Genomic DNA, 15,033 nt, shown 5'->3' on the forward strand with positions numbered 1-15,033 from the left:
ATCGCTCACCCAAAATAGTCTTTCCTAAGTACTATATTTTCGGAAAGAAACCATAATATAATTTTCTATAACACGCGAGGTCCATGGGTCTTAATGTTTTGTTCAACAATGTGTGAAATAACTAGACCGACGCGACGCTGATCCGACTTCAAATGTTGACAAGTATTTACACAATCACTTTCAAAGGACAGATAAGTGTCTTTGACATATGACTAGGGCTGGTCCCTAACTAATATTTTTAGTATTTATAATTTTTGGTCGAGTTGATAATTTATCTTATTAGAATTTCTATATTTCTAATGGATGATTGTTTATTATAAGTAAAGGCATCATATACATTTTAAAATAAATTATAAAATGTGTTAATACTCGGTATGTTTATGTTTTTATTTTGTAAATTTTTGTTCAAATACATACATACGTAAAATTTAAAATCACGCTTTTTTGTCATATCATAGGGGAAGGCAGAAGCGACATCAAGTAATATACAATATTTATAGGGCCATAGTACAGATAAAAGATGTGTCTGCTCCACATAAACTAACTTATCTGATTAATATTAAATCTGTTGGACAAGATAGCATGTTCATTGTACTTTTGGCAACCGCATCCTATAGAGCTAGCGGCTAGAATATTAACAGTATATAAAAGAAGCATAGCTACTATTTTAAAACAAAAGTTTTATAACTCGAAGAAAGTTGAGGGCCAACCCTGACACCGACCTATGTATCATTTACCTTGTACATATAGCGCGGGTCATCGACTCACAAGTTCAATAGCAAAGATAAACCTTTAAAAACTTACAACACACTATCTGTTGTTATATATTGACACTATAAGCTTAATATAACATCATATAAAATATAAATGTACAATATGCTCGAAGATCAAACAACTTCAAATAAAGCTATCATAATTAAATTTAATCACAAGTTCTTAGTATTTTCCTCATAATAAATTCGATTCGTGTCTGTAATTTCTATTCCATACACTTCCATTAAACACCAAAATCATGATAAAACAATAACAAAACATCAAACGGATAGAAATTGGCCCATTTCCATTGTCTAATAAAACGGTTTATATCAAGAATCAAGTGCGACAAAGAAAAACAAAACAAATAAATGTAATAAAAGCAATTCGGTTAACTGTACTCGCTTTCACATCCCTTAACAAAGTTTACGCACAGAATTATAAGAACAAAAATAAAACATCTATAAAGACATTTCCTTCTTTTTGCTCGCTTATACAATTTTGTTTGTTCTGTTTCGGTAAGGAAATTGGTATTATGAATACGAGAATCTAATTTATTAAGTACCCATACGGCATTCTTAAAGATAGATTTAGCAACAAAATACTGTTATTGTTTCTGAAAGATGATAATGCTATACTTTAACTCCAATAAAAGGGAGTCGGGGAAGTTGAAAGTTGCAGACAATGAGCTCTTAAAGTGAAGGCTTCAAAGGCAATTTTCTCTAAAATTATATGTATGAAAGTTGCCAGACGGCAGAAACCTGAGGAAGAATGCATTCTATAACATGCAGAGCTCCGGCCGCCGGAGGCATAGCGTCGACAAAGAAAAAGTGCAAGCGATACGTCAGCGTCCCTATGAGGAATTATGCATATTTCGCTTCAAGAGCTGCGAACTGAATACGTAATGTGCATAATGAGATGACACCTAAAATAGTGGAATTTTAACGTATGGAACGTGCCGAATTTCGCTTGAATGCTATTCTGAACTAAAGTGCAACTCACATTAAATTCGTATTTCAAACTTCATCAGTTGTAAAATTACCACTCACCTTATTTATATGAAGCATTATATAGCTAGATAACATTTAAACTAAGCATATTTTAGGATTTATTTTTATACGTGCCCCTCAACCTCCATTCCTTACAATTTTCTTTACAGTATCTCCAACTACGGCAATACAATTTGACATAACTCACAAATACGACTTTACGACCTTACTTCCTCCTGACCTTTTACCATCGCAATAGGACCGGGCGTCGATACGCTCGCCGTGTGAAAATGTGCATGGTGCACAATAGATTTTACAGAGAATTTCTATTGTGAGGGCTGATTTGTTAGATGTCACTAGAAAATATCGCGCACTTGAGATATATCGGCTGGAACTTGCAATCCTCTGTGCGCGTGTTCTCCGTATCTTAGATAAGTATTATTGGAACTAGTGAAATGTTGTGTTGGTAATAAGTTACAGTTACTGTTCTAGGAATTCGATTAATACGTTCAAGTATAGTTTTAACGACTTATAAAGTAAATTACGTATGTAGATATAATATATGGTGTTTTATCGAGACAGTGCGGTATGAAAGTGATTTCCTTGAAGACACCTAACAGCTACTGAAAGAGGACAATCTCGTCGAAAATTATGTCATCGCGACGGAAACGTTTACATCTGACAAATGAATATGCACCCAGAGGATTGCACTTTGCGCAAATATGCGGAACTCAAAGGGGTCGGCTTAAAAGCCACAAGATGATGACAGGGGGCAAGTGTAATAGTCCTCAGGCCTGCAATAAATAATGCCTAAGTTAAGGGGCTACCTTCATTGTTATTTCCTTAACGGGCCGTCTTATGGCCCTCTTAATTAATTTGAAACTTTCTGAGGTCTCCTGTGGCGTGCAATTTGAATAATAGCACGGATAGGGTGGTGAAGCTTAATTTTAATTGCAAATATTTATGTTAAACGATCCCCGAGGCGGCAAATGCCTTTCTAGGATATTGCAAAGTATGATATATTGTAGGAGAACGTCTTGTGCAATGCTCAAAATCGAATAATTTATTATGTTAACAAAACGCTGCGTTTGTTTTACGTTAACGATTGTAATCATTTTGTGTTTTGCTCGGACTGAGAAAATACAAATATTTACATAGGATTGCACGGTAAAGGATGGTTACTCATTACGCCGACTTGTGCACGGGTGCAACGTATTACGTGCATTATGTATGGGCTAGCTCACTTGGCGACGATGACTATCTCGACGATATGGCAGTTGCCATTTTAAAATAAAGTTTATTGGAGAAGCCAGGACTGGTTTCGTCGTTAGTAGGTGTTATAAATTAATACCGCTACTTATCTCAATACAGAGTTTCTTCTTCGTTACTAGTATCTTGCCCCTACAATCTGTTTTAACACCTACAGAAAATCTCTCGCAAGTAATCGCGTAGGCTAAACTTGTCCTCTCGCGTAGGACAGTAATGAATTGATATCAATTTATAATTTATTCCGAAATCAGAATGGAAATAAATGCAGTGGCGCCTATTATGTGGAGTTTATATTTACATAAGTTATGCGCAGCCTCAATCAGTATTCAAATCGAGGAGTTTCTATTGAAAAGTAGTTAGCAGTTTTAAAAGGAACTTACACAAAAAGTGAGAAGAATTTGCATAAACTCGATCTTTACCTGAAATAAAAGAAAATTTAATGTTTGAGGTTACATTTTATGAAATATTAGAATTAAATTGATTTAAAAAATCATGTTATATTCGCACGATTCTGTACAGTCGGTACCATCGAGTATCTTAAGTTTGACATTTGAAATGTTCTGCCATAATAGTTCCTGCAGCTCCCGCTAGCGGCGCGGACCAGATTTTCATATATTATGGATAGAATCGAGCTACTGTACATTTAGTAGTCTAGGAGTTAATGGATAAAACGGTGTATCGGGTGATTGATTACTAATACCGAATTAATATATCGTTGGGGCTTTTTGTTAAGGTGTTGGTGTTGCCGATTAAATGGCAAGTGTTGATCAAATCTAAGGTCATGTATTTAGGCAATAATAAAATAGTATAATGTCATACAGCTATGTAGACTATGACCTCAAGTTAAAAGCTCTTGGGTAAAAAATGTGACAAAATGGATAAAAAATAACCATTTAGACAAACACGAGTCACCGATCACAGGATCTCCAATGTCTATTATGTGACTTAGAAATCTGAAACACGATCGAATGCGTATCAACATATTTGTTTGACATTTAAACGATACTTGGAAATGCGTGAAAATTCATACTTTTAAATTACGGTATGATATTGTATTATACCAAGCCATCGACATTAATCAACAAGCTTTAGCAGTTTTACACGCAAAAGTAAACAATTTCTTCAATGTCAAGACCTCGAATGATCCGTGATCATACCTAATATAAAAGTTTCCGATTGAATGGAATCTAAATCAAAAGTAATAGGTTTATGCTTTTCAAGAACAACATCTCAGTTTATAAAAATAAAGCTTCTTTTTATGTCTAGACTAAAATAAGTACTGATCAAAGTTGGTAAAATACGATTATATTTTCATTTTACAGACATTATTTTTCATATTGGAGAAGTATTCAACTGAGAGTTAGTTTATTGGATACATTACTTACAAATCTTAAATAAACTTTGGTAATATAAAAGTAGCATAAAAATAATAAATAATTTAGGATGGATACTCTACCAAGCACAATTATTTCTTTAAAAATTTTACATCCAAATTCTAATATCCTGTATTCATGATCACGTTAAAAAGAAGTAAATAGCACATATAGATGTTTTATGACTATAAACTTGTAATAACTATAATTATATTGAAGGTAAAATGTCCACAAATGTGGCTAACTGGCCAACGACCTCACAGGAAGTATGTAATAGGTATCTTTTAGGTATTAGAAGTTATCATAACGAATAAACATCTTTATATAATAATAATAAAATATACAACGAACTATGAAAAAATAGACAGCGTATTAATATCAATTAGTTTCCATTGTTTTCCTTATTGAATCACGCAACTGGATTGTGTTCGTAAATACTCTTTATCAATATCATAAAGAAGAATGCGGCGAAAAGAACTGTAGTACGGAGTGATAAATCGAACCGCTATATCTCGCATGTCACTAGACTCATGCATACAGTTCCAATATTTCAATGTTGTTACGAAACCAGGAAGATAGTCGTAACAATTTATTACCAGTTACAGATATAAAAGTAGTAAAACAAACATATAGAAAAGAAAACAACTAACCTGACAAAACAAGCAGAATATCCGATTATGAAACAAAACACTGATAAAAATCTTCCACAGTTAACTCACAAGTGAACAATTCAATAACACTGACGGTAGAATAAGTTGAAAGCGTTATACTAGACTACAGGCTGAAACAGTGAGCATTGAAGATTTCATAGGAATTTCGCACGGTACGTCGCTTCCATTCGTCACCGTCGAGTAATTAGGCGAGACTGACGACAAACTTAACTATGCTATCACAATACACCTTATTCCCACACACTAAAGTTGATTTTCACGTAAACAGTGATATAACGTACAGAGAAATAAGAGCGTGCGACTAGTGGAGACGCACTCACGCAATGTCTACCGATGTACTAACTGATGAATTTGAAAACGCGTTTACTATACGGCTAAATGCCAATGGCCGGGTGGCAATGATCGATCTATAACTAGACTATAAATAATGAGTGATATCTGGGTCAAATGAATCCCAGTGTGTACAAGTAATTATAGTGTTGTTGTATTTTGCACATGTTGCCACTGGACGCATGTGGCTTTGAATGAACGATTTGATATGACTTGAATGAATTATGTTGCAATAAAAGACTTCCTCATTTATATTTTTTGACAACTGTTCAAATACTTTTGATGTTCCTTATGTTTGTGAGGGCGTCTAGTTTTTGTGCGAGACTAAATATTACATTGTGTCTCTACGAAATTGAGTCATAAAAGCGTTGTAATCAGTTTTGTCTGAGTCATGTTATACATTTTATGTCAATAATGTATTCTTTTTCTACTTAGCAAACATCAGATTTGTATTATATATTATCTGTGGTGACTGTAGGCACTAACTGTGTAAAGCTACCTCGGACACGAGCGCTCAGATACAATTTTGTCTATGATATTCTTACTTCACATCAAAAGCCGTTCCTGGAACTACGAAAGCTATACTCAACAGACACATGTCGGCCTTTCGGACATAGGATACATGCATGACTTGCCGTTACGAGAACAATTACAATAACCGTGCCTATTCCTTCTATTCCCTATTAAAACACCAATCGATCACGGACTTCCTGAACTTATGGTAATACACCACGCACCACTGCGACCAGGTGGCACCCTTCATGTTGTCAGGGGTAGCCAACCGTGACTATGGCTTTCGAATATTAGGAAACCGTTGGCATATCGCGTTACATAGCGGTAGGTGAATAAAAGACTGTGTCTGATAGGTTTGTCTCGAGCTACGTGTGGTTTCCGCTGGAAGGCATCTAGAATGGTGTCCATTGTTTTTCGGCTTTAATGATAGACTGAACACTGGATTTGGGCTATTGAATAACAAGTACTAAAACAAAGCAATTAATCTGTACTTATACATGCCTTAATTAAGCCTAGAACGAGAAAAGATTGTATTCTATAATGATTACATCTGCACTACTGCATACTCCATTTTCAATTAGGCAGGCGGCAAAAACACTCTTGGTAGTACAGAACTATGCTTAGATAATAGCAAAATAAGCCCGTATTATCAAAACACTTAAACCCTAATTGGTATTCTAAGAAGGTACATAAATATACCAGTCAAGTAGAACAACTCAATTGAAAATATAAGCCGTAGCCGTAGTCAGGAGCTAAATTACTACCAAGATATTTCCAGCATAGAATTATTCGACAGATATTTCCTCCGCTAGCTAAATAACTTCGCTGCCGCGAATAGATCCAAAGGAATTCCATTCCTAGAGTATTACGACATTAACGTTCTGAAGACTTGATGAGAAATATGAACTGAGCCGAGTGAATGTAATGGACTATTAGATTGCTAAATAAGGTGAAGATTAGAACACGTTTCGTTACAATTTAGACGAATTTGTATCAAAGGACTTCCTAATAGGTTTTGTGAGTTATTTGCCTTCTTCTATTTGTACTTGTATCAAGTTTAATTGAGTTAAATCGACTAACCCACAGTTTCTAAAGTACATTTAGCGGTAGTTATAAAAGCGGTAGAAGTGACAGTTTGAATAGATAACTGTCATGTTTATAGGTTAGTGATACATAAAGTTTGGGGTGATATAATTATATTTTAGGGTTGCAGTAAAAATCAAAATCAAAATCAAATCATTTATTCATTTAGGTCAAATATTGACACTTATGATAGTCGTTACAATTACTGAATCTACCACTAGCTCGGAAAGGGGGTAGAGCCTTATGAGAAGAGCTAGCGAGAAACTCACGGCCACTCTTTTCAATCGCCAAAAGTTTTACAATGTGGTTGATACAATAATTGATCATGCGAGGAGCTGCCAACAATCAGCGATATAGACTAAACGTCAATTAAGTTAAATTAATATAGCTAGGTTATTTATTAGTCTCTGATCATACCGTATGTTGGGAGCACCTACTAGCATGTGATAATAAGAATATGGGCAGCAAGTGAGCACACTGGTTGTGAACATTATAAAAGAAAAAAAAGAGACAGTTTTATGAATAACATCAAATTGTACGTAACATCACCTATTTGCATCATTAATTGCCCATATTTTACAATATTAGACCTACTGCTACTGAGTTTATACAATTTATAGCAAAGTTCCCTAATTTCAAAGAATCCTAATCAAGCGAGCGACTAATCCCAAGAGCTATTGTCGTTTAGATACTCATCAATTCTGTAATAAGCCTTCCTAACGAGATGTTCCTTAACAGCAACTTTGAATTTTGGCAGGGGTAAATCCATGATGTGCTTTGGAAGCTTGTTGAAGAAACGAATGCCGAGACCTACAAACGAATTGTGCACCTTGTGTAAACGATGATGGGGACCTACTAATTTGTGTCTGTTTCTAGTGTTATAATTGTGTCTATCGCTATTTGTTGCGAAAGTCCCTAAATTTTGTTTTATATACAACAAGTTTGCAAGCACATACTGTGATGACACCGTCAGTATCCCTATCTGCCCAAAAAGCTCTCTCAAGGAGTCTCGCGCTCCTAAACTATAAATTGCACGGATAGCTCTTTTTTGAAGGACAAAAATAACATCTATATCAGCAGCCTTACCCCACAGTAATATACCGTAAGACATGACGCTGTGAAAATAACTAAAGTAACAAAGAACTTTACGAAAGCATATACCTAACCCATACTAAAAAAATCAAAACAATACTGAAACTACACGATACATTTTGGAAAGAACAGTGGATATCAATTTAAATTATTCCAAAAAAATACCCCTATATACCTATTATGATTCCCATCTATATGTATACAAGTGTGTAGTTAATCTATATGTAACAATGTATTCATAATGTTCTAAGAAGAAGCTGTTATGTAGAAGCGTTTTTGCGCATAATAAAATGTTATAATGGATTACGAATGCGTGGAGAGGTCAATGCACTAAAACGTTATTATTGTAGCGGAACATGTGAAAAAACTTAGTGAATGAAACAATGCAGTAAGTTTTCACTTTGTTAGAGTAAATTACTGGTGTTTATGATATTATCGTCGGCAAATCTTTTAAGCTAGACTTTATTATTTTATGGCAAAACGGTTACTATAATGATGAGGGAGAGAAAATTTCATGGAACACGCATTTTCATAAAATGTTTTGGAGTTTCATTAAAATCAGAACCCAGTATTTTACGGTCCGTTTTTGCCAACTCTAGGGGCACAATCTAGTCTATCTGAACTTTTGGACTAAATTTTCCCGACTGAATTGGCAAAAAAATTACAACTAAAATGTCTTTCTTCAGTATTCCTTCTGACATCCGGATGCTATGAATCTCAACGTCCTGTATCGTTGAATTAATTTTAATAAATGTACCCAATCAAAAAGCTGATGGAGCGCGCCTGTAGTAATTACTACCATATTATCTAGCTGTCCGTAGCAAAATATTACCAGATAAATATGTCTAGGTGCTGTCTTTTCGTCTGGCTTGCGGCAGTCTCCCGGCTGAATGTTTTACGACTCGCAGTAGATAAGGTGAAAATACCGCGACGACTCGAGAGATTTATAAACGACTGTTACTTTTTAAAATCCAGGCATTCATCCACCGTCTGGTTTCTCGGTAATGTTTACAAATGTTGTGTAGGTCATATAACTGTGAATCTAGATTTAGTACTTACGTTGTCTTACTGCGTTTTTAACACATTTTTAACTAGAACTGGGTATTTAAACTTTGTCGGTAACTAAATCTAGGTTTATATGCGATGTAATTATTTCGCTGGAATAACGACTACTGACTGTCGTTTATTCTGGAGCATAAAGTAATGATGGCGCCAAAAACAATTGTTCAACCACTTCAAAGAAACTGTTACATCAACTTGGGTGGCTGTATTGATTGTTAGAAAATGTAATATTACTTTGGATTGAGACAATTTCCTGACAACTGTGAAACAGTTAGAAAATGAAGATGGGAGTAATCATTATCACTTTCTCACATCCGCAATCATGATATATTGTGCTAGATAATCCACACAACACGATGCGATCTGTACAGTATTTTTCAACACTGAATCTATGTATTGAGATTATTTATTGCGATCGTATTATCTTACCGGTTGTAATTACAAAAAAATATGTCGAAGGAGCTACGTTACAATAAAAATCTGTAGGAATTTGTAGCGCGATTTTCAGTCGGCATCCGCTAGGAGGGCTAATGCGGTTTTCATACACTATCGATAATCGATATAGTCGTTTTATTAGCTAGCCAAGCGATATTACATATGTTATTAAACCAAACAAATAACTGCTAATCTGGCCGGTAATAACACAATTTCCACGACCGAATAGTCAGCAAAACAGTTAGAAATGAACACACGCGTTCTAATCGTAATGTATGATTACGTGTTATTATGAATGAGCGTGATCATCGGTGCAACAAGTGCCAGTTCACCTTGAAGCCTTGAAGGTAAGTAGAGCGATGCGACCGCTAACATTGCGTTTGGCAACCGCAGAGGCCACCTGTCAAACTGTATATGAGAATCAGTTCACTCATCTCAGTATTGCTCGTGGAGTTGTTTAGTCTATGTGCAAGTTTATTAGTGCATATTTAGTTCGGATGTTGGTAATGACAGCGAAATTTCGTAGAATTCGGTAGATTATTTTGTAGGACGTAATTGCAAAAATACGAGTTACCAGTAAAAGCTCAATGTATGAATGTTCGCTTTGAATTTTTTTATAGTTCCTTACTATGTTAGTGATCATATTTTTTTAGATTTCTGAAATTATGATACTGGATCAAAAATAACTATTCGTCTGAGAATTTTGCATGTGCTTTCGCGTATTATAAAAAAGTAGTTTTTTACCATTGGTCTTTGACGTCCGCATTTATACTCAACATTTCATGAAAATCGATTCAGCCTCTTACCTATGTAAAGAGAATTAAGTAAGAAAGTTACTTTGGCGTTAATAATAACACTTTGAATAAGGTAAAACCGTTATTAGAAGATATTTACAGGCACTTTCGAATGTAGGAGTATGTAAATACAGAGTTATCAAAATTTACTTTAGTACTTTCACATAACTTAAAGTCAAACCTTCAGACCCAAGTCCAGTAATGTGTAGTATCAGTCTTTATCACGTTGTGAATAACATAATACGAAAACACATTCCAAACCGCACTCCTACGTGATTAAATTATACAGTTTTATACCTTTATACACATTATTCGGTTCAATTTCTAGTCCAATAGTGATTTTAAGCGGCGTAATAGAATTTTTATGGTAAAGTTCGCTTTATCGAGGCATTTTTACACGCATTCCAGATTTTTGGAATATTTCAACGCTACTTTTGAACGCAATGTGCTTTGGGAACTTTGTTTTATATCATTGTAAGTGTGTCGTAACATATTATAGCTGATTAGTAAGCTTGGGACTTTTTACTTGATTTAGCTTTATTAATTCAATGTAGTAATGTGTAAGTGTATTTTCTCTTAAAGAGACGATTTCGAGCATTCGTTGTCACGGCAATAAAGTAAAAAACATGTGATTTAATTAAGCGTGAGGGCTAATTTGGTTAATGTTTTATTCCAAATATTTGCAGAATCTCGTTACATCTTAAGGCAAAGATATTTTTTTCCAATCCTACGTAAATCCGGTCTAATTGACATAACACAGTCATTGAACACGAAGATAACGGCGGCATTTTATTAAGCAATCTAATTACTACTTACATTTCTTATAATTTACATACAAATTACGTTTAACATGCTTTTTCCTGTTCAACATTTCTCACGAGCATAATTTTACAAATTGCCGAGTTCAAGGAAAGCATTGCAATTCAATTAAAGGGTTTTGTGTCGGTATTACAAAAGTGGTATTGACATTTAGGAAAAATTGCATAACTTAAACATTTATTGGTTTTAATCCTGTCGATTGTAAAGTAATAAGCTTGAGCAAGTGCGTGTAAAATAGTGTTATTTGTTTTTAAGTAACTGTCGATAAATGAGCAAGTGACTTGACAAGTTATGTTACTGAATAATCGACCTTAACATAAATTTTAGTATTTTTCAGTCAAACATACGATTTCTTTAAGTTTTAAATTCCACACGATTGATTAAATGATTACATACCTTTCATATTACCCGATGTTTTGATCAACTTGCATCGATCGTGGTCAACGTTGCCATGATCGTTGCAACTCGACTTATGTATATACCGCGCAAAAGACCCAAAATGCATCTTAATGCTACACAAATTAAAGCTATACCACAATGACTCTGTATTTGAGTACCAGAACATTTTTAAACAAACGGACTTGAAGCTACAAAGGCTTTACTATAACTAGCGAATCGCAACAATGTACATAGAACGTACAGACAATGTACCATCAAAGCGGGAATACGACCAGAGGCGTCTGCCCGTCATCACACAGGATCAGGCGACAGCTGTGACCACAAAGGATGTCTACGTAACAAATACACAAATACAATAGTACATGTACTCTATGATATAACTAAAGGATACTACTTGATGCACAGAACTCGTAAATGAAGTTGGTCGTAAGTTAGTTTGAGTTGTAAATGAAAGTTGGACGTTTTGGTTCTAGATAGATTTGATATTTCGCTTCTGTTTTATTACTGTGCTACATTGTAAGTTTATAAAGGTCATAATATTTTACGTAGGTATATACTTATATGCATTTTTATACAATTTTTCTGTTGTTTGTGTTTTTAAGGTTACATACGCAAAGGGTAAAAACGCTATAATAACATGTCTGTCTGTTTGTTTCTTTGTCACCGGGCCGTATCTTATGAACCGTGATAGTTGAATAGATGAAATTTTCACAAATGATGTTTTTGTGCTGCCATTATGACAACTAATACAAAAAAAAAAACAGAATAAAATAAATATTTCATAGCTCCCCAGCAACAAACGTGATTTTTTGACGTTTTATAAATAATGTGACAGAACCCTTCGTTTGCGAATCCAATTCGCACATGGCCGGTTTTTAGATAGATACACCGTTCAATGACTGTATGTGGTTTTGTATACAAATCAAAACCACCAAATTCCCAGTAGTATCTACACAATTTAACAAACCCACATCACTGATTTTATGGTATTTTAAGTGGCTTATCGATGCGCATTCAATATAAAAGCTTTCAAATACAAACCGACTGACTGTACATAATAAATTCACACATGAAAGCTTTGGGAAACCATTTTGGATGTGCTTTTATTTTAATGTGTTTATATACACGTTAATCCACCAATTATTACTTACTTATGTTTATACATATATATGTATGTAACTTAATCACGGAAAAATGGCTAAAAGGATTTGTATAAAATAGGAAAATTTTAAGCAGCCGTTATCATATGAGAACTTGAGATCCACCTACGTACAGTCCCGGACGGATGACAATATTTGTTTTTATTATTATGAAGTTAAGATATCTCCAATATGACTTTCCTTGGAAATTTCAACTTCGAGACATTACAAATGATACAAAACAAAAAGGGTTCCCATGGCTAACAAACTTCGTACTGATAAAACTTCGGTATTGTTCATATTGCATGGACACCGCACCATTAATATAAGTTAAAGTTTTATTGCATTAAACCGAGTGAACAAACTTCAGTGCAATGTAGTCTGGAAAGTAGCTAACCAATGAAATGGCCGGCCTTACTCCCGACTGAATTACTACTGTACAACTTTGATGCAATATGCTAATATGCCGTGTATTTGTATTACGTACAACGACAATATTCGCAGTTTATTTTCACACCTGAATCGAATATGTATTTGAATATGAAAATGAACTGCAAATATTGCAATCGAATGGTAAAAACCACCACTACAAAGTTTTTACAAACTCTCGGTAGTATATGGTACATACGTGTTCAATAGCTGATTCTCCAATTTTTACATTTAACCTACTGGCATTGGTGGCAAGAATCTCCTCCCAAATGAGGGAGCAGTCAGGTTATTTTAGAATTAACTTGTGGCAAAATAGTTCTTATATTAAACTATACATTATAATAACTATTGATTTTTTTCTAGTTCTCACAACATACTTTAATATCACTATTGATTTTCCCCAAAAAATTGTCGATAACCATTCGATATCATTCTCAATATTTCAGGAAATCAACCATTCATGATATTTTTGCCAGCTCTGTAACCCAGATTTATATACACACTAGATACGTTTAGTTTAATGTGTTTCAACAACAAATCGTAAATGTTAATTGTGATATTTAGCTTGGCAATTGTTCCGAAGTGTAATCACACCACTGAAATGTCAGGTTGCACATCAAAGAGCAATAAATGGCAAAGATAAATTTATGATCAGGCCTACAGCTCCATTTGCTAAGCACTTTCGTAAATGGATCGCGAATATAAAAGGATAATACGAGTAGCTACTGAAGTAGCCATTTGTTATATTAGTCCAATTTTTATTTATTAACAAAAAAGTTATATAGTCAGATATAAATACCGTTATTAGCCACGGATAACGCACCTTTTCTAGTTTTTTACTACATCATCTTTAATTAAATAAAGGTAATATATGTATAGATACGGTCAATGTCAAAAACACGTATGCGTATACAGGGTGTCCCAAAACTCAACGATAATCTGTGACCGGAAGAAAGGCCCAGTTATACCAGTTCTGGGAAAAATAAAAAAAAAATTCCATATCACTTAGTTCAGCAATAATAGACATTTTTCAAAAAAGTTAAAATTCCACACCCTTGGTCGCATTTTCAAGTCCTGTGACCACCAATGTCACAATTTCGCTGCGTTTTTTTTTATGTCGTAATCTTTATTAAATATGCTATTAATCGTAAAACAAATTATTGCACAAAATATTGTTAAATTACTAAAAAAAGTTAAGTTTTAGTGAGTCATGTTTAACAAAAATATCGTTAGTTAACTTTGACGCTTCATATTGAAAAAAAAATGTACTACACTACCCTTGGCAAGTTATTTCAAAAGTTGGCGCATTTAATCAAAATTTTAAAATGGTGCAACACTTGCCACTTTTCTTGCCATTAAAAATGTTATTTTTATTTGAACGAAGCATATCCTCGCAGAGGGATCGGACGCAGCAGTTCTATTTTAAGGCCTCCTCGTACCCCCGATCTAATCAAGTAGATATTTTTGACTGGGAATGCATAAAAGATAAGGTCTATTCGAAATTAATATAAAATCTATCAGAACTTCGCCAGAAAATTGACACAGCGTCAGAAAAAATAAATGCAAGGAATTTTGCACGACTGTGAAAAGGTCTTTTGTAAGGCGTTGCAGAGCCTGTAGTTGTGCCAGAGGAAAGCAATTATTTTTAGTAAAGAGGTAATTGAATCAATCCATAACCAATATTTAATGTAATAAACATAATAGGTAACAATAATAAAAAAAAATTGAACGACTCATCATTCTTATTAAATTTTTCTGCATAAACTAAAGCAATTCCGAATTGTTTTCCTGTGACACGAATACAGGCTCTGCAACGCCTTACAAAATTAAGACCTTTTCACCAGTCGTGCAAAATTCCTTGCATTTATTTTTTCTGACGCCGT

The 15,033-nt window shown here is 34.3% G+C and overlaps 2 protein-coding genes across 11 annotated transcripts in view; both read right to left on the bottom strand.

Moving 5' to 3' along the window:
* spri (Src homology 2 domain-containing protein sprint) overlaps positions 1-15,033 on the bottom strand; it is a 223,868-nt gene that overhangs the window by 51,106 nt on the left and 157,729 nt on the right. The window contains exon 1 of one of the 10 annotated variants that reach the window (XM_076121063.1): positions 5,035-5,312. The exons of the other annotated variants lie outside the window; for them this stretch is intronic. The gene's annotated coding sequence lies outside the window, so the exon portion shown is untranslated. Of the gene's footprint in view, positions 1-5,034; positions 5,313-15,033 lie in introns of those variants that run through there. 10 annotated transcript variants of the gene reach the window in all.
* Positions 1-15,033, bottom strand: part of LOC142977280 (uncharacterized) — a 225,369-nt gene that overhangs the window by 36,045 nt on the left and 174,291 nt on the right. The window lies entirely within an intron of this gene.

Source organism: Anticarsia gemmatalis, chromosome 12 (assembly GCF_050436995.1).
Source record: "Anticarsia gemmatalis isolate Benzon Research Colony breed Stoneville strain chromosome 12, ilAntGemm2 primary, whole genome shotgun sequence".
NCBI classification, from domain to species: Eukaryota; Metazoa; Arthropoda; class Insecta; order Lepidoptera; family Erebidae; genus Anticarsia; species Anticarsia gemmatalis.